Below are 23,578 nucleotides of genomic sequence, written 5' to 3' on the forward strand. Positions count from 1 at the left end.
CTTATCGTCGAGATTCATCTGCGTATCGGTGCCTTTTGTGGCCTATGCAAATTATCGCTGGTACCCACCCATAAATAACGATATTGACCGCTCTAAAGCCCCGTGCACATGCGTTCAGTGGCGCGTTGACGTTTTACCTGTTATATACTCATTTTTTCTTTCTCTCTTTATGTATCTCCTTGTATTTTTTATTCACTACATTTATTTTTAATCGTGGGCGATACAGTCGACTATTTCAAAAAAAATTTTCTTTCTTCTTATATTATAATATTTTTAAATACCACTCACTAAAAACCCCCTTGAAGATCCCACGCATTTTCATGCAGTCTCATCTTTGGAAAGTGGCCTGAAGCCTCAAGCCATTTACACGTCTTCACATATAACACGACACACGTAACATTAACGTTACGCCAGCCACTGTACCAGAATAAGAAAGAGAGAAACCCATTGTGGCTTCTGTGTGGACCAATCGTGTCTGGTACCTCTACTCTCTATACTACTCCTACCTTTATATTACCAGCAGCAGTACCACCAGCAATACACTCTACTACTCCATTTGACAACGATTTACGGCATGGTCTTGCTACTAAATCAATTTGGATTAGCATACGCCGCATTAACCATAACTTAGGCCCTACTGAGTCCCCGCCGGCTTATAATACCTATTGCTTCTTTCAGTTATATTCACTTCACTGTACGAAATACTTTTTTAAAAAATAATAAATACACATTTTTTACAATAAAAATAATCCATTTGATAGCGGGGGTTGTAATATAAATTTTACTTTGAAAGTAAAGAAAAAAATTTTCTTTAATTTATTAATATTAATTGGGAAGAATTAATTTTTTTAATTAAAATATAATTTAAGATGATGAACTACCGTTGGATAAAGGGAACATGACAAATACCCTGGGTGTCTAATTGGACGGTGAGTGCCAGCTTCTAATTAACTGAATCGACTAATTATTGATTGGATAAATTATTGATCATGATGTACGTCGACGCGGGGTGTCGTTTTACTTACATATGCTAATTGTAAGTAAGACGTATTTATTTTACCTACACCGTAACTGTATACTTTATGCAGAAATTATTTTCGCAAGCGGATGTAAATTTTGTAATTTATTGTTAAATTTCCATTTTGTTATTCTTTATAAATTATAATAGTCCTGACAATGTAACGAATGCTAAGTAAATATAAAAATGTAAAATTACAGCTATGGTAGCTGTGCAATCTATCAACTTCATGCATACTTTCATTACTATTTAAATATTTTTGGGTGGAAATAATTAATGGCTGATTGATTGACGGAGAAAAGTGCGAAGGAGTTGGATTATTTCATGGAGAAAACATAAATGATGATTATAATGATGATGATGATGATGATGATAAAGAAAAAAATAATGATGAAGGATATGAACAAGACAAAGTTAAAAGACATAAGAAAATAATATGCTACTCACGTAGCGTGTCAGCGATCTCTTTTCTTGGTTTTTTTTTATAAAAGTTATCCTTGCTTCGATCCTCATGATCAGTTGATGGGCGAGGCTGAGAAGAGAGAGGAGAGAGAAAAGGAAAAGTCAATATCTTCCTCTTTATCAAGGTGCACAGCTTCTTTTTACCCGAAGCAGTGCAACCACCCACGGTAACAGCCACCACCACGAGGATCACCACCACCTGTAAAAGAACGCAACAGGTGAGATATTCAGTAGAATGGAAGGGACTGTAAGACAAGGATAGATCATATACTTGCGTGAGTAAGTGCGTGGTTGCGTGAGCGCGTGCGTGAGCAAAATATCGAAAAACTTATTCGCGTCTTCTCATTTCTTCTTCTACTTCTACTTCTTCTTGGTCTTTTTTTCTGCTTCAACTGCTTCTTCATCGTACTTTTTTTTGTTTATTTATTTTTTGAATCATTTTCTAAGCCGTCTTCTTCTTGTTTTTATAAAGTGCTGGCTACTTCATCTTATTCGTCGTTCAAAGACTTGTATCCTTGGAAACTTTGCACACACGCCGGAAGCTAAAGAAGTTACCAACAAAGCGATAAAGAGTGAGAAAGAAAATTGCACATTGGCTAAACATCCACTTGTACGATGAATCATGTCATATTTCCTTTAGTTAGTGGTGTCTGATAATTTATATACCTGTAAACACAAACAGACGATTTTTAATTTTTTAATTTACATTATTTATATAATCAATCATTCATTTTTATTTTAACAAACAAAAAAATATATGTAAATATTTTTATACTATTCTAATTATTATTTATTTCTGTTAATTTATTAATCAATTATTTGAATAAGAGATAAATTGTATTTTTGATTTAATTAATGGAGGAAATATTTTATAAATTTTTTTGACGTCTTTAATTATCGATGCTACTGTAATATATCTGTGATTTTTTTTTTATTTATTTTAAAATAATAAATTAACACTTATAAGTGTAATTAGAATTAATGGGAAAACAATAATGAGACAAGATGATGTATAAAAAGTAATGAGTAGCAGATTTGACAAGAACATTGACACTGACAAGAGATGTATCTTGGTCGCGTTGTAAATCCTTCTTAAGGAAACCCGATCCTTTCAATTAATGTTATATAGTCTCTTATGGTCACCCCCTCCCACCTGATGCCAATTAATCCGTACTGTCCGTATCAATTATTAGCTCGTTCTTGTATCGACGTTGCAACCATTCGATGGCGGGAAAATAACGAATAGTCTTTCTCTCTCTCTTTATATATATACTCCGTACATGTTGTGCGCTGATGATCCCAAGTATTTTTTTTATCCGATAATTTTACGGAGAATAAAAAAAAAATAAATTTTTAATTAAAAATGTGAATGATCTTTGCTAAGAATTCAAATAGTGACTTTATTTGAACTTTGAATATGGCGAGATTCATTGATGCAAAAATAGTATTTGTGAATGAGACATCGATGTCATGTAAATAATAATACTCTGGCATGGATAATTATTTTAGACGCTTAGGCTTACATAGTATATAACATAATAATATATATACATAGTAAGCAAAGGACATATGAGTAATATGAAGCTGGGAGTGAAAATATTCACCTGGTATTTGTAAGATATTTATACTGGCCACAAGTTCGTTTATGCTACACGCAAGTACTGAGAGAGTGGGTTTGTAACGGTCAGCCACAAATTACTTGGTCATATCCTACAGTCATATATCCCTGCATCATTATTATACATATTATATTACAAATTATATCTTGAATTGTTAGTATAACTCACTTTGCTCATTCTAAAAGGATTAAATTTATTTTTAGAGCTATTCAAAATTTTTTTTTTATGATTATGAGGATACTACTAAAAAAATTTAACAATAGGAATTTTTTATTGTTGATAAATTTAATTGGATGAATCAGGGAATTTATTTAAATTAAATAAATATATTCAAGAAATTTAACTTTTTTTTATTTGAATAAAACTGAATATTTTATTTATTTAATCGTTTACTGTTACAATTATTTCGAAGCTATATTGACTAGCAGATTAATAAAAAAAAATTTTTAACTGTAAAAAATGTGATAATAATCAATAAATAAATTGCAAAAGAAAGTATTTTTACAATAAATTTAATTTTGTTTTTAAGGACTCAAATTTCGCTGTAAAAAAACTGTCAATTAATTAAGAAGTTTTCTTTAGCCATAACTTTTTTATTATTAATAGTATTTGTCATTAAAATTTATGAAAAACTAGTAAAATATTTTTTGAAGTATAAAATAATTATTTGAATGATAAATTGAATAATTAATTTTAGCAGATCAAACTTGTGGTTTAACTTCATTGATTAGAGAGGTTTTATTGTCCAATGATAAGCCAAGAGCTACCCCTTAGGCCGGCAATTAAACTCCTTTTCCTTTCCTAAAGACTCCTTAATTTTATAACCACTACATCTTTGAAACCTATTGCAGTTAAATAAGCAGCAATCACAGTCCTCGTTACACTAATAATAAAAGCTAATTATTAAAAAATATATTTCTGTTCTATAAACAGTTTACTCAATAGAATTAAAGTAGTTCATATTTCTACGTACTGGACGCCAGAATCTATTACATAAATAATAATCATCTGCTAGATTCGCGATAGCAACACCAACCAACAATCCTAAGACCAAAACAAGTAGCATATACTTTGACATGTATATAAGAGCTAAGTTTGAATATCGAACTGAAAAATACATTAATCGAATTATTTGTCTCTGTAAAAATTAGAAGTAAGCCAAGTTTTTAAACTTCATTTAAAAGTAATAGTCATAAATAAAAAACAAATTTACAAAATTAACTCAATTAAAATCAATTAATACATTTTTCAATAAATTTACAGAAAATCGTTCAAAAAATTTCTCAACGTTAATAACTTTTGAATAATAAGAATTTCGAAAGGGATCATCTTAAGGATGAGTGGAAGTTTACCGAAAAGAATTTGAGTTTCTTAGTTACATCTGACAAACTTTATCGCGGTAAAAAACAGACGCACAGTCCAGCGAACGTGACTGTAGGCAAACTTTTAATCGCAGTTTTCTACATGTAAATTGAAGTTAATAAATTTAAAATAATAATAATAATAATGTATTGATTAAAAAATAAAATTTGAAGATGAATACCAAAGTATGTGGGCGTAAAGTAATTATAATACCGGAAGAATAACGTGCTACTTAAAAATTTAAGTTCACACACATCGATCCCGAGTAATTCGATCAGCCTTGACTCGAGAATGAGATTGAAAAAGAGGTGAAGTTTGAGAAGGTGGTAGCCTCCTCCGCAAAGATATCAAATTATCTTTATTCAAGACGATATATCTTAGCAATGAGGTTCAAATTACTTTATGAGAGGTCTTAAGTGTATACCCCCCAAATACATTTTATTAATTTTTATTCAAGTTTAAGGCCCATAAATATACACCTCTACGGATGAGAAAACACATATACACACACAGACACATGTACCCAGAACATCAGTCAAGTCGAGTTAAGTCTCTCGCTCCCTTAAATACACATCTGATCAGATATATATATATTTTTTTTATAAACTGTCAATCGATCCTTACTTCAAAGTTGTTACCTTACTGAGACGCACACACACTTAAAAGATATCTTGGATTCCCTGAATTAAAGTTGTCTCCTGGTTGGCTTTTGCTTTTCTCTGTCTTAACATGACACTTTTCTTTTTATTCAATGATGCTCTCAATCTTGCTATGAGTCTCTGTGTGATTCTTCAATTCAAGTATAAGGTAAAATGTCTAAGCACAATGTGCGTACTTCCCGGAAACACCGAGTCAACCCAGCCAATGCCCTTAAATGTCATATTGTATGTACTGCTGGTGCAACGGGCACCGGGTAGGCAACAGGCATTAGAAAAATTGTCGTACATTGTTGTTAACACCGGTTGGTGTACTTATACTTCTACTACTACATGCAAAGCTTTTAGCTACTCCTTGCGGTGATTCGAAGAATGCGTGTCTTGCAAATTGTCTTCAAGTACAACATGAGTGTCAATGTTGATGATGGTGACATGATCATATAAGTTGGTGTAATCATGAGACCAACAGACTACTTTCACAAGTTCTCTTTAATCCCATATAATTCTACAACAATTTAAATTCTTTACATTTAAAATAATTACCCTAAACTTTTGTCGGTCTCATTTACTTTAATGTATATATATATTTTTTTTTTATTTCAGGAAATAATTTTCAAAAATTCAAACTTCCATTTTATTTAAAAATAACAGCATTTAATATTATTATTATTTTTTTTTATTCCAGAGATTAATACAGATTGGATTTAAATTTTCGGGCTGTTGGCTAAAGTGTCTTTTTAAATCCAATTAAACATTTAGGCCCAAGTGAGAAGATATCACTTGTAGAAAAAAAGACTAAATAAATAAGAATAAGTAGTAAAAAAAATAACACGTTCTGACCCACCCATGTCGGACTGTCTGGTGAACAGACTCGACACACACTCGGTTTATCCTCTGGTATACTCAAGCTCGGTCTCCTTAGCTCGGCTGCCTTAAGGATAAATATCTTACTTCCGGGCTGGCCTGTACACGACCTCCTCACTCAGCAAATTCCTTCACGCTGCAACGGATGTACTCGCATCAACCACCTGAACTCGGCATCACCAGCACCAGCACCAGCACCAATCCAGCATAAAGAGAAAAGTAGCAACAGCAAGTGTCTCCAGACTCTGTGTGGACTCATGTCGAATACGAGATAATTACTTGGCCGGGAGTCACACGATGTAGATCGGGACAACGGTATTCAAGATAGTCGATCGTACAATCTACAGAGAGTCCTCGAGCGCAAAAAGGAAGGTGAAGGAGGGCACAAGAGTGGACTTTTTACGATGATGGATCGGCGCCCAAAGCGAGCTCGACATTCCCTTTACTCTTTTACTCTCTTACTCTTTTTTATTCTCCTCGATTTTTATTCTTCTACTTATAATACATTTTTTTATTATTTTCATTATTATTATTATCATTCCTCTTTAGCTGGCTTCGTGTCCCTTTCTCGTTGGACAGTGCACGCGTCCTCTGGGTGAACATAAATTAGCGGAAACCTCCATAAATCTAGGTGGGAGTCAAGAGTACGACGGCAGAGAGACACCAAGGGGTATCCGTTTCAACGCTTATTCTTTCTACCGTTCAAATTCTCTTCTTTTCATCTTCTTTCTTTACTTGCTGGTGCTGGTGCTGGCTTCTTGGCCACGCAGTCTCTTTTGCCTCTGGACACACTAACCACTTTGCGTCCTCCACCTTCTTTCTTCTTCATCTTCTTCTTCTTCTTCTTCCTCCTCTTCTTCCTGCTGATCGTCATGGCCGTGCTCGTGGACACTGCGTTGTCGTTGTACATACTACTTGTTGCAGTTTGTCAGTCCGGCGTACGCAGAATAACTTTTATTTAAAGGTATTTTCAGTATCTAATTGCTCAGCACATGAGTGACCGCAAGTTAAGTAGAGGGCAGTTGATCAGTGCCAATCAAGATGGAGACAAATTTGCAACAGGTTAGAGACCTGGGCAGGTGGCCAAGACGAATGGATCGAGAACGATCAGGACGATACGGATATACGATAAAAAATTAATGAAATAATATCAATGCGAAACGCGTCCAACCTGGTTACCAAGAAATATTCGACATTCGCCGATCTTTTTTTTTTCGTTCTCGTGCTTTATTTATTTATTTGTACTTTTTTTTTTTTTTTTTCGAACCGACTACTCTAATTAGTACGAAAATATTTTTAATTATACAAAGACAAAAATTTTTAAAATATCGCTGCTATTTGCACTGATTCTACTTTGATCATTTTTTTTTTTTTAATTAATCACTCGGGTTTAAATTTTTAACATAAATTATTCAAGTGTTTCAATAAAGTTGATCAAATTAATTTTATTTTTCGCTGCACATACTCGGTATTAAATAATTTTTTTAAGTACAATAATAAATATTTATAAGGGTAATAAAAGTGAAAATAAAATAAATAAAATAAAAATTAGTTATAAGTCGTGTTTAAGAGTGTGAAAATGGCGTAAGGATAAAAATGTAAATGCATTTGTAAAGTTAAATCACCATTGGGATAACAACTCATTGCATTAAACATAAACCTGAAGTAGTAGTCGTCACTTAGGGGTAAAAACCAGTCACATTTTCCACTTGCAGTTGGATGAGATGTACCGCCCGTTTACGGCATCAACTCGCCCTTCTTCTTATTCCTTCATTGCTTCCTCTTCTCTTCTCTTCTCATATATATATATATATATATACATTAAACAACTTGTTATTCTTATTCAACTGTTTGATCGTCATTTTGGTCTTTGTTTCTTTCGCTTCATTGCCATCGTCGTCCTGATGGTAGTCATCGTCATTGGTCGTTGGTCGTAGCTCGCGGCATGCGACGCTCGCTTTTATATCACCCGCATTATAAACAGGGACGGACGTAATAAATTGACCCTCGGCTAATTCGTAAGCCGCGCCTCGTCTCTTTTCCCTTAACATCATTTCATCCTTGCTCTTTTTCTTCATCATCTTTTTCTTTATAATCTCTCAGCCCTTTCTTTTCTCTCTTTAATATATATAACGGGCTCTTAGTCGATATGTATCGTGATCTCTACGCTCGATCCCAGCGAAAAAGATCACGCGATACTTGAATTGAGGACGAAGCGAATTGATGGTCCATTTAAAGATTTAAAACTTTGCCAAAGTTAAATGTATGTCAACATCATTGATGATGACAACGACCAGCGACTAACAGCAGCTACCATATCAAAGATGCGACGACCAACGATCAAAAGAAACAATAATTTTTCCTTATTTGTCAAATAATACTATTCTCGATGTATATTTAATGGATTACTTTTAAGTCTCTGTGTGTATCTCATCCGCCGGCAGATTGTTGTCGATGATAAGATATTAAGACGATCGTAATTCCTTGTGAAAATGGTATTTTTTAGGTCGTTAAAAGCTTTATCCTCGATATGCACTTGTTGAGTTATTCGTTCCTGTATACACCAGAGTCTTGGGTTAAATTACGATCTGGCTGTGGGGCAGATGGCTGGCTGAATTACACATAATTTTTAGTACTATACACTTTGCTTGATAATAATGTTGATGTTGGTTAATGTTCTTTCTTTAGTTTGTCATCATAATACACAGAAAAAAAAATTCTCCACTGAACGTAAGTATTCTTGATTCAAAAATTTTTTTAAAACCTCAATTTTCTCGGATAGAGTAGAAATCTCTGACTAAAACAAATTTCTTTGGCTCAAGAAAATTGTGACGGTTCCCGAAAACGTTTGTCTTCCAAAATATTTTTTTGACTCAATATAGGGGAAGGGGAGTAGGGTAGGCAAAACGGGGTACTCCCAAAATTTTATTTTTCAAATGCTTTTTAAACATTCGATAATCACTTTTGCAAATATAATTGAGAATTATTTTGAATATTTTATGTTAAACTTTGTCAAAAATCGGGTGTGAGTCGAAAAATATTAATGGCTTTTGTTTTATGATAAAAACCAATGAAACTTTATTTTTCTTCCGTTGCATCTAATAATTGTGTGAAATGTAATTTTTTTTATGTAAATTGCTTACAAAAAAATTTAATTTAATCAATTTTATTTAATATGCAGAAATTTTTTTTTACCTTTTTTAGGAGGTAATTTTGCCCGCAAAAGTGAAATTTTTTTTGTTTCAACGGCAACTGAAATTTTTGTTTATTTACTTTGAATATCATTAAAAACAAAAAGATTTAGCGTATTTGAGTCCTCGAAACCTTAGTATTTCCTTAAGTACCTCGCTTTCCCCCCCCCTTCCCCTAAATTTTTCTTCTGTGTATCTTACCCCGAAAAAAAATGAGTATAATAATAATAAATATTCTTTTAAAGATTTAATTCAACATAATATTAATAAAGAGAAAAAATTATTGATAGCTCATTAACGCGATCATTAAATAATGAGTAAAAATTTTTAACGATGGTTCTTAAATGAAAATTGATGAAAATCTTTTTCTTTCTTTTAGTACATTAAGTATATTAAGGATAGTCCATAAAAGTCATACAAATGGAGCAGTAAATAAGAGATGGAGAATTATATTGGCCGGACAAAAAAAAATAAATGATAATAAATAAATAAATTAAGAATGGAGATGAAGCTAAAGCTGGAGTTAAAGCTGAAGCTGAGGCTGAAGAAGGGTAGGGAGGAGTATAAATAAAAGGTATACATACAAAGAGAATAATCGAGTGGAATATTAAACGTACGTAAGTGTAATAAAAATATTTCTTGACGCTCGAGTGCACTCGAGGCAGTGAACACGCAGTAGCACCTTCCACATCGCTTCTGGCTTCGAATAATAATATGAACATTGATTAATTAACTATTTCATACATCGAGATGACAAGCCGTGGATTAATGAAACGTAACTACTTGTACCTGTACAAGAGTAAAATCGGCGTGTGTTCGCCTTCTAGTCATGTAAATTATTAAATACTTGTGTGCAAATATATGATAATGTGAAAGTACACAAATATAAATGTCGATGAAAATATTCAAATGCCAGTGTAAGTTTAATTATTAATTTTTTTTTAAATCGTAATGCTCTTTGTACGTTATTTTAACCGGAGAATATCGTTCACGTCATTAATAATCAGTGAAATATATAGATCGATCATAAATTAAAGTTACATATATATAGTTTTTGTTTCAGTTCATACTATGGAGTTTGCAACTTTTTTATTTTTATTTAATGATAAATTAAAAGTTTTTCTTTTTACTTTAAAGAATGAAAATAAATTAAATGCCTTAAACGCATGTGGTAAAATAAAAAATATCAAATTAAATTTATGGAGCATGATGATAAAAAATTATCAACATTTTATTAACTGGCCCTTACACGCTTTAAATTATACGAAGATATTTTTTTTACTCTGTTTAAAAATGAGGAAGGGATAGGACATCGACGTTTTCAGTAGCAAATCCAACTCCACATTTTTATAAAATATGAGCTTGTTACGTTTTCTACTAGCTATCGATTTCACAAATATTGTGTGAGCTTGCTACGCGTTTATTTAAATCTTTTAGTCATAAAGTTTCGGACAAAAATCGTTAAACAAAAAATATAAAGGAGTCTGGCGACTTCTAGCCCTCATCCGAGCCCTAGGTCTAGACTTTCTATGAGATTTCTATAGGATTTTTCTGACGACGATTCTAAACAAAATTTAGGCAGCCGTTGGACTTTTAGTGGCCTCGGGGGTATCAAAATGTATTTTCGAAGAATGCTAGCACATGAAAGTGAAGGAAAACAAATTTTTCTTCAAGTACTGAATCCTTGGTCAAAATTTTCTATGGGATTACTCTGGGATTTACATAGAAATTTTTGGTATCAAAAAAGTCTTCTGTAAGAACACTAGCACATTAAAGTGAAGGAAAATATTTTTTTCTTTAAGTACCGAGCCCTTGGTCAAAATTTTCTTTAAGATTTTTCTGACGACGATTCTAACCATAATTTAGGCAGCCGTTGGACTTTTCGTGGCCTCAGGGGTAACAAAATGTATTTTCGAAGAATGCTAGCACATGAAAATGAAGGAAAACAATTTTTTCTTCAAGTACCGAGTCCTCGGTCAAAATTTTCTATGGGATTTTTCTGGGATTTACATAGAAATCCCATAGAAAAAAATTTTTTCCTTCAAGTACCGAGCCCTTGGTCAAAATTTTCTTTAAGATTTTTCTGACGACGATTCTAACCATAATTTAGGCAGCCGTTGGACTTTTCGTGGCCTCAGGGGTATCAAAATGTATTTTCGAAGAATGCTGGCACATGAAAATGAAGGAAAACAATTTTTTCCTTCAAGTACCGAGCCCTTGGTCAAAATTTTCTTTAGGATTTTTCTGACGACGATTCTAACCAAAATTTAGGCAACCGTTGGACGTTTGGAAGCCTCAGGAGTATTAGAAATATCTTTTGGAAGATCGCTAGATTTTTACAGTCCCATTCGGAGGGCCCTCTTGGAAATTATATCAAAGCTTTCAGAAAGTATCTGGAATTTCTATTTTATCGACTGTGAAAACTTACTCAACTAATGTAAAATTTCTTGTAGCTGTCAAAGTAAACCGATTTGCAAAGGTATCTATGTTAATTAACAAAAGATATTTCTAACAATAGAGACAAATTACAACAATTATGATTAAAAAATATTTAAGTAAGCATAGTACACACCCATGACGCGTTTGAGGTGTGCAAAAGATCAAGTTCCATAAAATATGTAGTTAAAATAAAATAATAGCCAAAGTATAGTAATAATGATAGTGAAAATGAAAAAAGTTGGCGTAGGTGTTAAGAAATTATCGTTGAAAGTATAATAAAATAATTGCAATAAGCATTAACGGAGTCGAGCCTTATTATTCATTCGATTATCACATAGCAATTCTAATAGACTCATCTCCCTTTAGAGGGGTTATTACGAGAAAGGCGAGGAAAATATGCGTTTGTGGTTTGTGAGGTCGTTGTGTCACTTGTGAATTCTCTAATGGCAGATATTAAGACAAGACGATAGAGCGAATTTAGCATACGCATACAATGGGACAGGTCATTCACATCATTCGTATAGTCGAGTTAATGACTTATTCGAGATTTCTTAAGTGTCAACCTCCACTCTTAGGTTAAAAACTACGAGAATTATTCATTTGCTTACCAACTACATACATATATATGTATACATATATGAGCTTAGTAATAATAAATAATATAACCATAACTCATCAACGTAAATCCGTAAAATGATTTTTATTTTAAGTATTTATCCTCTTTTCAATACTTATTGCAATATTTTCATCTCGGATTCCAAGAAGTACGTAAAGAGATATTTTTCAAAAATTGTACTATTATTAACGTGGCATTTAAGGATGCAAATGGTGGTAAAACGCGGGTGTTGGACGTTAATGGATGGTATTCTGAGTCTATTATTACGCGTAATACGGACGTAATAATCGAAGTAAGGTGCGTCAAGTGTAGACGCACGGTGTTAAAGGGGCATTACATTCGTTAAAGACTTTACCAGTCAAGAACTTGAGTAGTCATGTGATATACATGATAGTTATTACAACTAAACCGTTGTACTAACTGACTCAACATAATTTCAGTTACCACTGGTTAAAAATTCAATTGGTTAATAATAACTAGACATTAATATTAGAAATTTTACAGTCAAAACGAAAAAAAAAACTTTTAAAAATTGAATTATCAAGAAAATTAATTTAAATTGATCACGTGACGTAAACTTTCTCATAAAATTTTAATTTGTATATATCATATACTGACATATTGACAAGATAATTGAATTCTATTTATTTTAAAATACAATTTAAACATAAATGTCATTGTTTATGTAATACACTGTAAGTATTAAGGTAAAAATATATAAGAAGGCAATTTAAAAATGTTGAAACTTTTTTTTTCTCACGAAACAATTGCGGGCATTTTAAAACGATTTGCGTTATTGTGGCAATTGTTATTTTTATTATGATTTAGTTGAACTGAGAGTATAGAGTAAGACTGTTTAGTGGATCTACTGGTTTAATCTTATAGTACCTGCCACGCTGAGAACAACCATTACGCAGATTTGCTCTCGGCGCATTCGTATATAATGCTGCCGATGCTGCTGTTGATGCGTGCACGCACATTATCTCAAAGCTAAGAAGCTGCTGATGTTCAACGATAAATTTATGACTTTCTACCAGGTGCACATTAGGCGCTCAACTATGCTTAGACTACTCTACAGCTTTTATATTTATCACTTTTTAAATTACTAATAGTACTTGAAACAATAAGATTAATCAAATTTTTTAATGCACTGCGCAAAAAAATAATTAAAAGAAGAATATTATGGATTTTTATGGAAGCTTATAATTTTTAAAATATATCAGTTATGATATAAGTAGCCATATATTTTACAGTATATGTCGAGTTATAAATATATAAATATAACGCATTTTAATTGAAAACAATCTTTTTTCTTACACGGAAAAAAATGTTGGCTCGAAACCTTCCAATTTTTATTATGCTGTCGACCAAGCTTAACACAGGAAGTGAAGCATCTAAAGAATTATTATGCTCATACGAAAAATTATTATGCTGTATCACAATACTTACTACGCGCGAGAAACTTATCAATAAGCTTTAATACACTGAGAGAACAATTTATTTGAGCCAAATGAGATTTGTTTTAGGCCAGTAAATCTCATATTTGAATGGACTCAATCAGTATCTATTTGAGACAAAGATATGGTTTATTTGAATGAAATAATGATTTGTTTATAGTTAAAAAATATGTATTTGGTAGCGCCACCAGCCGTAGTGAAATTTGAAATTATTTTGAAATGAAATAAATGATTTTGTTCAGTCAAATAAATCTATTTAGCTGGCTCAAATAAATTGTTTTCTCAGTGTAATGATTAGGATGCAACATAATGATTTTTCGTATGCTCTCTTAAAACGAATCAGTGAAGAGACCTGCAAATCAGTGAATAATCACTGCACAAATAGTCCCCATTATATCACTAAATGAATCAGAGATATTCTTGGGGCTGATTCGCAGTGAATATTCACTGATTTTTAGGTCTTTTCACTGATTCATTTCAAGAGAGTGAGCATAATAATTTTTTGGATGCTTCACTTCCTGTTTCAAGTTTGGTCGACAATATAATAAACATTGATAGGTTTAGAGCCAGTATTTATCTATAAATTAGTGATTATTAAATATAAATACAAATTTTTTCTAGCAGGAAATTAATTTTTTTCAAGTAAAATATCATTCATTTAATTAAAAAATCTATAGAATCAAACCAATGATATCCTTTTTAAGTCTTTTTTCTGCTCAATGTACCTGATCATCTAGATACGTACTTTTATTTCATGTCTTCCTTGCAGTACATTAAAATACTAGATTTATCAAAATTATTTGTTATTACGTAACTGCAATTATGTAGTAAAATTTAATTTACATACTCTCAGATACTGAGATTTTCTATCATTTCCAACATTTATTTTATTATTTATTATCATTATTATTTTTTTTCACTGCAATGAAATTCTCGCGGTAAATTAGTGGATTGCGTGATCCCCAAAAAATAAGACTAAAAAATGAGTATCGGTAGTAGCGGGTGGGTAACACCCACTTCCGGTAGCCCTGAGGCCATCAGGTACTGCTGTACAATTTCTTTAGTGCATCATTCAATCCACACGTCTTTTTGAATTCGTGTTACGTTCGCGTGACTACATTTGTATGTATTTTTTTTTTTTTTTTTTTTTTTTTACTTTACTTTACATCCCTTTTGCCAATTCCGTTTCTATTTATCTTCACGGCAGAAATACTTTTTTGTTATTTATTTATTTATTATTATTAATAATTATTCGATTATTTTTAAATATATATTCGAATGAATTGACTACTGTAAATTTAGAGTGCGATATTACAAGTAAGACATTAAAATTAGTGTGTAGATTTAAATATACGCTGATATTTAATTCCACCCCGAAGCCAACCGACCAGAGGCAGAGACAATTTAAAATAAAAAATTAAAAAAAAAAAAAAATATTAGGGTATATCAAGATGAAAATCTTGGAGATGTTTAAGCGATAAAAGATCGTTAATAATCGTACGATGGAATACATTATCGCTTTAACGACTTGGTATGTAGTGCGCCGGAGGTAACGAGGTATAAATCTACAAGAAAAATTTTTTATTTACCCAACCATACTATTTTATAAACAAAAAAAAAGTATTGTAATTATTATTTTTATTTATCTGCTCCCTACTTGGCATTTAACGACATTTAAGATCCAATAAATATAAATATATATATCGTTTTTTTATTTTATCAATACCTTGCCCTAAAAAGTTTGAGTAATTTGTAAATTTTAGTGGAGAATTCGATTAAAAAATATATTATACTTTTAAATAAGACCATTTAGCATTTATAAATGCTTTAAATTGTATTCTCAAGAAAAACAAATATTTTAAAAAAGTTTTAAAGAAAAAAAAATTAATATATAATTCCCTGGAGGCAATTGATGCGGATGAATTGCCGTGAGGCATACAAACTACAAAGCTTTTTCCAAGAACTTACCAATAAGTATAAGCATGTTCTCTTCCATCATCAGCGTGTAATGTATTATACCACGAAATAAATAAAGAGTATAGCCGCGGTCCAGAGTTTACTGCACGAGTACACCTGGATAATATTGAGTACTGATGCTGATGCTTGGGTGAAAGAGTTACGCAAGTGTAATTATCATCCGTATTGGGAATCTCTCCGTGAGTAAGCGGTTGTAATCAAACGAGGTTTTGTAGTATAGTAGTTGGTAGTTCCCTGGGATATGGCTCTCCCGCGATGCCGATGGTGAGAGAGTTTCGACGAGGGCGTCGGGACCATGAGGTGATTGCCATGTAGGGGTCCAACCACCTGCTTGTTTATATTTTATTTAACTTCGTCTATGCATTTTTAATACATTTTTCATATTTTATCTACTTATCTACAGTTAAATTTACTTATTATTATTAATTTTTTTTTTATTTCAGTCATTTATATAAAATAAAAAAATAAACGAATAACAATCAAGTTTTTAAAAATATATTTTTTTCATTTGCTTCTGACAATTTTAATAGAATTAATAAACAGTTAAAAATGCTTGTAAGAGTGGCCATAAAAACCGGCTACTTCCATTCATGAATATTAGACTCCTATCACTGGTTAAATCTGTTCAAGACTCGAGTAGTCAACTTGTCTGTTACGTAAAACGTTAACTTTATATATATAAATATATGTGTGTGTATATGGATGTATGGTATATAAAGAAGAAAGGAATAAAAATAAAAAATAAATACAAGATGGGCCAGTGACTTGCCTTGAGGGCTTCTTCGGACCTCGGCCCCGGAGCAATAATATTCCCACGACGCCCGCGCAACTCTTTCCTCTGCCCTCTACCCGCGGATTCACTCTGATCTTTCAAGACCCGCCGAACGAATAAAAAATAAAAAATAATAACTAAAGAAGAAGCAAATTTACTCTTTTATTATTATCATCATTATTAATTCTCAATTTTCTTTTTTATTATTATTATTGAAGTATAATAATTTGAAGTTGCGATGATAATAATTATTTGATAAAAGTGCTTTTTATATTTTTAACCGGAATCGATAGTTGTATCAATGCGAGGGAGGATATTTCCTCTTCCTTACGTGGGAACTTGCATCCTTCACCTCGATAGACACAATGTAGTATATATATATGTATAGACTGTTACTGCGGCCACGTATTTCCTTGGTATGAGTTTTGAGGTCTCGGTGGTTAGATGAAAAGAGCGAAAGCGCGAGAACCCACCTTTCCCTTTCATTTATCTAGTCAGTCTATTTAAAAATTACCAAACATTTTTTCTAATTAAAACAAAATTTGATAAGTTACAGATGCTTTGATATTAATTAAAGAATATAAATATACCACTTATTATATATTTATTTATATGAAGCCGTGTCATTTCTCAAGGAAGAGCTTAACCTCCTGCCCTTAGTGGTAAATAAGATGTACACACAGAGGACTCGGAACGAAATAATATATATATAAGAGATAACATGTATAAGCATATCATACGCATAAAGAGAGAGACGCGAAGTGAATGAAAAAGTACGTAGTATACATATATATATTGCTGTTGCAATCGAGTGCGTGTCGCGGATGCTGAACACACCCTAGCCCCATGGATAAAAAATATAAATGAAAGATATATAATAACAACAATAATAAAAAAAAAGTATATATATATAAGTTTGAAATAAAAATAAAGAAGAGAAGAAAAAAAATAGAAAGAGAAGAGAGAAATGATGCTGTAGCCTTTCCCACACTCACTCTCTCTCCACGTTACTCTGCAGAGCGAGAGCTCGTTTTAAATGCATTCACATCTTTCTCTCTCTTTCGTTCTCTTTGACTCCCTCTCCCTCCTTCTCCTCCTTCTATGTGAACCCGAAATCACCGCAGGTGGCAACGTTTAGCCTTTAATTGCCCCCGAACGGATATTAAGATTCGAACCATCCAGTCTCTGTACTGTGCGTGACTCACCCTCCTGCTTATATTCTTTTAATATGTATTCATACTCTCTTTCTTTTAACTACACATTTATATTTATATATAAATATATCGTGCATGTATTCATACTCGAGTACAAAATAATTATACATTTATTTGCGTAGCACATAATCCGCTGGAGAAAATTATTCGCATGAATTTTGGCGTTACTAAATATTACAAACTAATTATTTATTTTTTTAATTTTTTTTTGTTAATATTTACGTGGAGATAAGGATAATGAGAATAATGATAATGAAAATGAAAATAAAAAATAAGTAGGAGGATGATGTGCGTGCATGGTTACTTAAGAGTGTTGTGCTCGTGAATCATGGGTGCACGGGCACCTGCGTAGTCCGTGTCGTTGGTGGATTGATGATCCTGTCCCGGGCGACTCGGTGTCCTGGAGCAGTCGGTGCCAGCGGCAAAAGTACGGACGAAAACCCGAAGAGTAGATGAGAGATGAGAAGAAGTAGGAGTAGAGGAATGGAAAAGAGTAAAAGAAAAATGTTACCAAGAGAGATGGATTGGTTGGAAAGGTAAAAACATCTACAGCACCTCCATCCACCGCCTATCTGGTATACTGGTATACTCATATACACTCATCCTCATCCTCCTGATACTCGGCTAATTCTTTTATTTTTCTCTCCTCTTACTCCCTCGTATCGTCCCCGTCGACGGCTACTCTCGAGAGATCTTGCCCAGGATGCGACAACGGTACTGACATCCTTCGCTTTTAATTTGCGCCGACTTATATATATACGCACACGGGAAACGTACGACCTACTTTTTTGTCACTCATTTTATTTTTTGTTACAATGCAAGTGGATACAATTAAAATTAATACTTATTTTTTTAAATTTAGAAATCACTTTTTGTTTGTAATATAAAAATGACAGATTTATTTATTTTTTATGTTAATATTTATAAATAATAATGACAATGATAAAAATGATGTTATTATGGGTGTGATTTCAAAATAATTATTTATAGTATGATGTTAAATGGTAGATCAGTAGCTGAGATTTAACGTTATGTAGGCGGGAGTCTATAATGAATTAATGATAAATGTGCAAGAGACATATAATTCTATTGCTTATGTTTATGTCTATACATAGTGAAAAAAAAATACTAGACAAGTAGATTAAAAGAAAATCCGCTAAACAGCTTCCGTGCTGAGTAGAGTAGGCTAAGAATAAATCCTACCTTGGGCGGATTTATCTGATTGCCTGTGGGAGGCTGATGAGAATATATATTTATTAATCGATCTACAATAATTATTAATTTCATTGTTTGTTAGCAGAGTAAAGTAATAAAAGTAATAGAGATATTGATGGCTTCTAGTTTAATAAGAAAATTGTTTATAAAAATTTATTAACTATAACCTGGACTAGTTTATTTATAGCAGTTTAAATACTGTACGTGGACTGCATTTTCAGTTAATAAAATCAATAAATATTATTTAATTGATAAACAGACGTATATATACTCTTAATTAAAGTTTAAGTTCTTCTACTTAAATATTCATGTTAGAGAACGCGTGCTCCGTAAACAACTAAGGACGCGGTTATAAACAACATAAAGAGATACTTATTACAAAACATTATCGTTTATAATATTTGATTTTTATACAAGTATACAAATACTGAAACAAAACTTATTATTGTTTTTTTTTTCTTTTATTTTACTTGTAATATTGAATATCGCAATTTAATATGCCTTTTTATTTGAGTCTCTTTATCCTGAGATATATTTTTTTTTTAGTTATGAATATTAAAATGAGTTTTATTTTATTTTACAAAAAAATATACACGCAGATAAATTTTTAGTAAAAATTTCCAAAAAATTTTGATACTGTCAGGACATGAGGAAATATCTAAATTTTTGCCATGCGCATTGTAAAATATACTACTCGATAGCATGTACATGAAGTGCAATTTCTACTAACAATATATATGTATACATTGAAAAAAAGATTTATTTAACCGAAAGATATCGTATATTTGGATATGGCCAAATAAATATTTAATTGTGAGAAAGATATGATATAATAAGTGATTTACTTGTGGTAAAGAAATGATCCGATTGCTGCAAATAAATATGGACTTCAAATATGTGCATAGTATCGCCGAATTTTAAGTGATTCGTCACAAATTTAATATCTTTACCACAAATATATCAATTACTTACAACAAATAAATGAAATATTTCCGTAAAATTATAAAATTATTTGAATCATTAAAAAATATTCAAAAAAAAGCCACAAATAAATTGATTTACTATCGTAAAAATTTAGTTACGGGCTAGATGTCTTTACAGTACCAAACTTTATGGGTAATTTTTACTGAAAAATTATCTGTGTATATGATCGAATTTTATAATGAAAATAAGAGTTAAATATATACGATAGTGAGTATTTACAAATCAGTATTAACGTGATTCATGTCTGATATAGCAAAAGATAAGTAAACGACATAGAGTACAGACTGCTAACCACCTACGAGGATATTTACTTTTTTTTTCTCGATTTTCCTTATTTTCATACGCATCCACCTGACATGCAAATATAAGTATGTACAGAATCGAACGATTACACCTGCATACACTTCTCAGACGTCCGGAACTCACGCGATCCTACTCTCTTATAAATATATGTAGCATATATATGTGGATAAATTTATAAGATTGAAGTTTTACTATCAGAAGAATCATTGCTGTAATTATTCCGGTTATCTTGAATTCACGGAAATTTAACTTTTAAAGTTATTGCACGAGTATCACGAGGTATCGAATGTCTTAATACATGCATACATGGACAAGAAGTATGACTCAGACATTATCCTATTCTCGTATCGATTTATTTATTTTATAAAATGTACTGAGGAAATAAATTTCTATTTAATTATTTCCTCAATTCATTTTATTCTATTATTAAATTGAATAATTATAATAAATATTTCCAAGACTTGTTTTATTATTGTTGTTAATAAATATTTCAATACGTTATTCGATACGTAATTGATAAATTATTCAAATTAACTTATTTAATTGTTTAATTATTTTATATCTTTTTTTAAATTATTCATTACACAATTATTTGCAAACTTTCTTCATTCATTGATTATAATTTATTTCAAGTTATCAATTATTCTTGTACCTGTAGATCGGAATATTTTTCGCAGAAGGGAAATAAAAAACCAAAATGAAAAGTGAAAAATCTACTGAATCTGAATTTCTGAAGTGTTTCGCATAGATGCTAGTATGTCACCCGAAAATATCAGTCGGCCCCAATTGCCCCTTAAGTATGTACCTGAAGATTGGAGCGTTTTTCGCGCAACGGAAATGAAAAAATTTATGTAATTTGACAGCTTAAGGGGTAGTTGGGGGTGGCTGCAATTTTCAGCTGACGTACTAATGTCTATGTAAGACATTTCAGAAGTCTAGATCCAGTAAATTTTTTACTTTTCATTTTGTTTTTTATTTTCGTTCCACGAAAAACATTCTGATTTTCTGGTACAAATTTAAGTCACCTTTAAGCAGTCAAATTACGTAATTTTTTTCATTTTCGTTGTGCGAATTTTCTTGAATGTTTTTTTTATTAATGCAAGCTATGAATTAATTTTAAAATCCTAATATAGACGATATTTTAAATTTATATGTCGATCGAATATTTTTTAAAATTTGTAAAAAACAATACGGAAAAAAAAATTTTGTAATGATATAGACTAAAATTTTAATATATTCAAAACTAACTCGATTAGATGCCATTTTACGGAGAATTTTCCGTCAAACAAAATCCTAGTGATGTCAACTAAGGCTCAGGAGTCCTAGTAATCCTAATCAAAAATAATCCAGCCTCATTTCTCAAAAATATACACCTACATATAAATTTACGAATATCTAGAGAGATCATTATTTGATTTTCTGGTATCGATTTATTTAAATTATCACAGGAAGTAAATTAAAATTTAATTACATCCTCAATTAATTTTATTTCACTATAAAAATAAAATTACGATTGAATAAATACTCATGGTATTGAAATATTTAAAAAATTCATTTATCTGATATTTTTATTTTTATTAAATGTTTTATCAATGTACCTCAATCGTACATTGAATCGGTATAAAAAAAGGCGATGCGATCAGTAAAATAAAATAAAAAAAAAAAAGTAGCATTGAGAACTTGAGAATGTCGATCGATAACTACGATCAAGCATTGTCTCAATCTTTTTCAGCGGTGTCTTTTGCTTTGTCGTATTCTCTGGCATAACGAGAACGTCTTGCGTTGATGTGAGTACACACGATAACGAGAAGAATTGCTGAGCAGTTGATATATATGTATACATGTTGGGATGTAAAAACCGTTTCAAAATAAACCCGGAAGTTGAATTGCAATAACGAAACAATTGGTTAGATAAACTAACTCTTTACTACTTATGATGAATCATCAGTTTATTAATTCGCGATCCACTCAGTCATACAATCATCATTATCATCATTCTTATCATCCTCATTATTATTATCACTTGTCATTATCATTATTATCATAAATATAATTTTTTAAATTTAAATCCATTAATTTTATTTTTTATTATTTTCATTATTTTATCTCGTTAATTTGGGTTTTTATTTTTTGAATACAAGCAGGGAAAAAGAGGATGCAAATTAATATTCTGCAACCTGTTAATAATTGTAAAGCGTCGAGCGCGAAGGGGGTAACGACTCTTAATATGACCCTGCCAAGAACGTTAAATGATTCTCATCCATGAATCACCGGTGATGCAAAAGCTTTTATAACCACGAGTTTTCGCCAATCTTCTTTATAAGTATCTCATCCAAGTGATAAATAAAAATATAAAAGTATTGAATTGATAAATAATAATTAGTTCAAATAAAATTATAAATTTATAATGAAAAAGAAATTTTTAAAAATAAACGTGTGATAAAATTATATATTTAACGAGAAGCTGTAGCAGGTTAAAAAAAAAACATTGATAAATTTGATAAAAAAAAACCGCTCTATGATCTTGATCATCTTGAAAATCAAGTGCTGTAACCAAGTTATCGTCCAAGACACTGCTGATTTACGACTCATAGTCAGACGTCTCGTTCGTCATATTTATTTGTTCGCTGCCACAGTGTGACGCTCCAGGCCTTCAGAGACTCGTACTCCCGTAAGATAACTTGTTCAGTATGTGACGCTTATGTACTTTGCAACGTAACTTCCGGTTATTTTATTTTATTCATCTTTTTCTGCTTTTTAAACTGTCAACTTGGTGTTTCAATTTTAAACTGCCTTCATTTTATTTTTTAATTAAATCAGAGTTACGAGATTTTTTTGACTAATGGCCGCCATGACACTCACTTCAGATTTTTCGCGGCTTCTAACATTCGAAGTAAACGTCAGAAAATTATTTAAAAATTTTTGTTTGATACCTGAGACATGAACCAAGAGATTTCGTGCGCCATTTGGAAAAATTGAATAAATTTAAAATTTATTAAGTAGAAAAAATGTCGAAGTAAAAAAAGTGAGGTTAGAAAATTTGTAAATCAATATGACATTAGTAAAATATTCGAAGATTGTCGATATGAATAGTTACAAAAAAGTAGAAACGAAAGCTGATTCGTTCGAAAAACAAACAAATATATGTCTATAACTGTTTATAATTTTTTATATATAAAATAAATCGAGAAAGTATGTTAGGATTGACACGTAACTTGTTTCATCCCTTCTACGAATATCAAAGTAAACTTCTCGCGATCGTGTCAAAGATGGTGAGCTCACGGATCCTCAGCAAAGAGCACCAAGAACAACAGCAACAACAACAACTAATGTATCCAACTGGCTTGTAGCCATTCATGTATCGTTTAATTACCGCTACCACTAATTATCGTTTTTGCAATATAACTTGGCATTCGTGACGCTGAACAT

The 23,578-nt window shown here is 31.5% G+C and overlaps 1 long non-coding RNA gene across 1 annotated transcript in view; it reads right to left on the reverse strand.

Moving 5' to 3' along the window:
• The window catches only part of LOC130673774 (uncharacterized), a 108,620-nt gene that overhangs the window by 76,357 nt on the left and 8,685 nt on the right, over positions 1 to 23,578 (reverse strand). Inside the window, exons 2-3 of the long non-coding RNA XR_008990938.1 lie at positions 1,752 to 2,146; positions 1,466 to 1,679 (exon numbers count right to left, since the gene is read on the reverse strand). This is a non-coding gene — a long non-coding RNA (uncharacterized LOC130673774). The remainder of the gene's footprint in view (positions 1 to 1,465; positions 1,680 to 1,751; positions 2,147 to 23,578) is intronic.

This window comes from Microplitis mediator, chromosome 8, assembly GCF_029852145.1.
Source record: "Microplitis mediator isolate UGA2020A chromosome 8, iyMicMedi2.1, whole genome shotgun sequence".
In the NCBI taxonomy this organism is placed as follows: domain Eukaryota; kingdom Metazoa; phylum Arthropoda; class Insecta; order Hymenoptera; family Braconidae; genus Microplitis; species Microplitis mediator.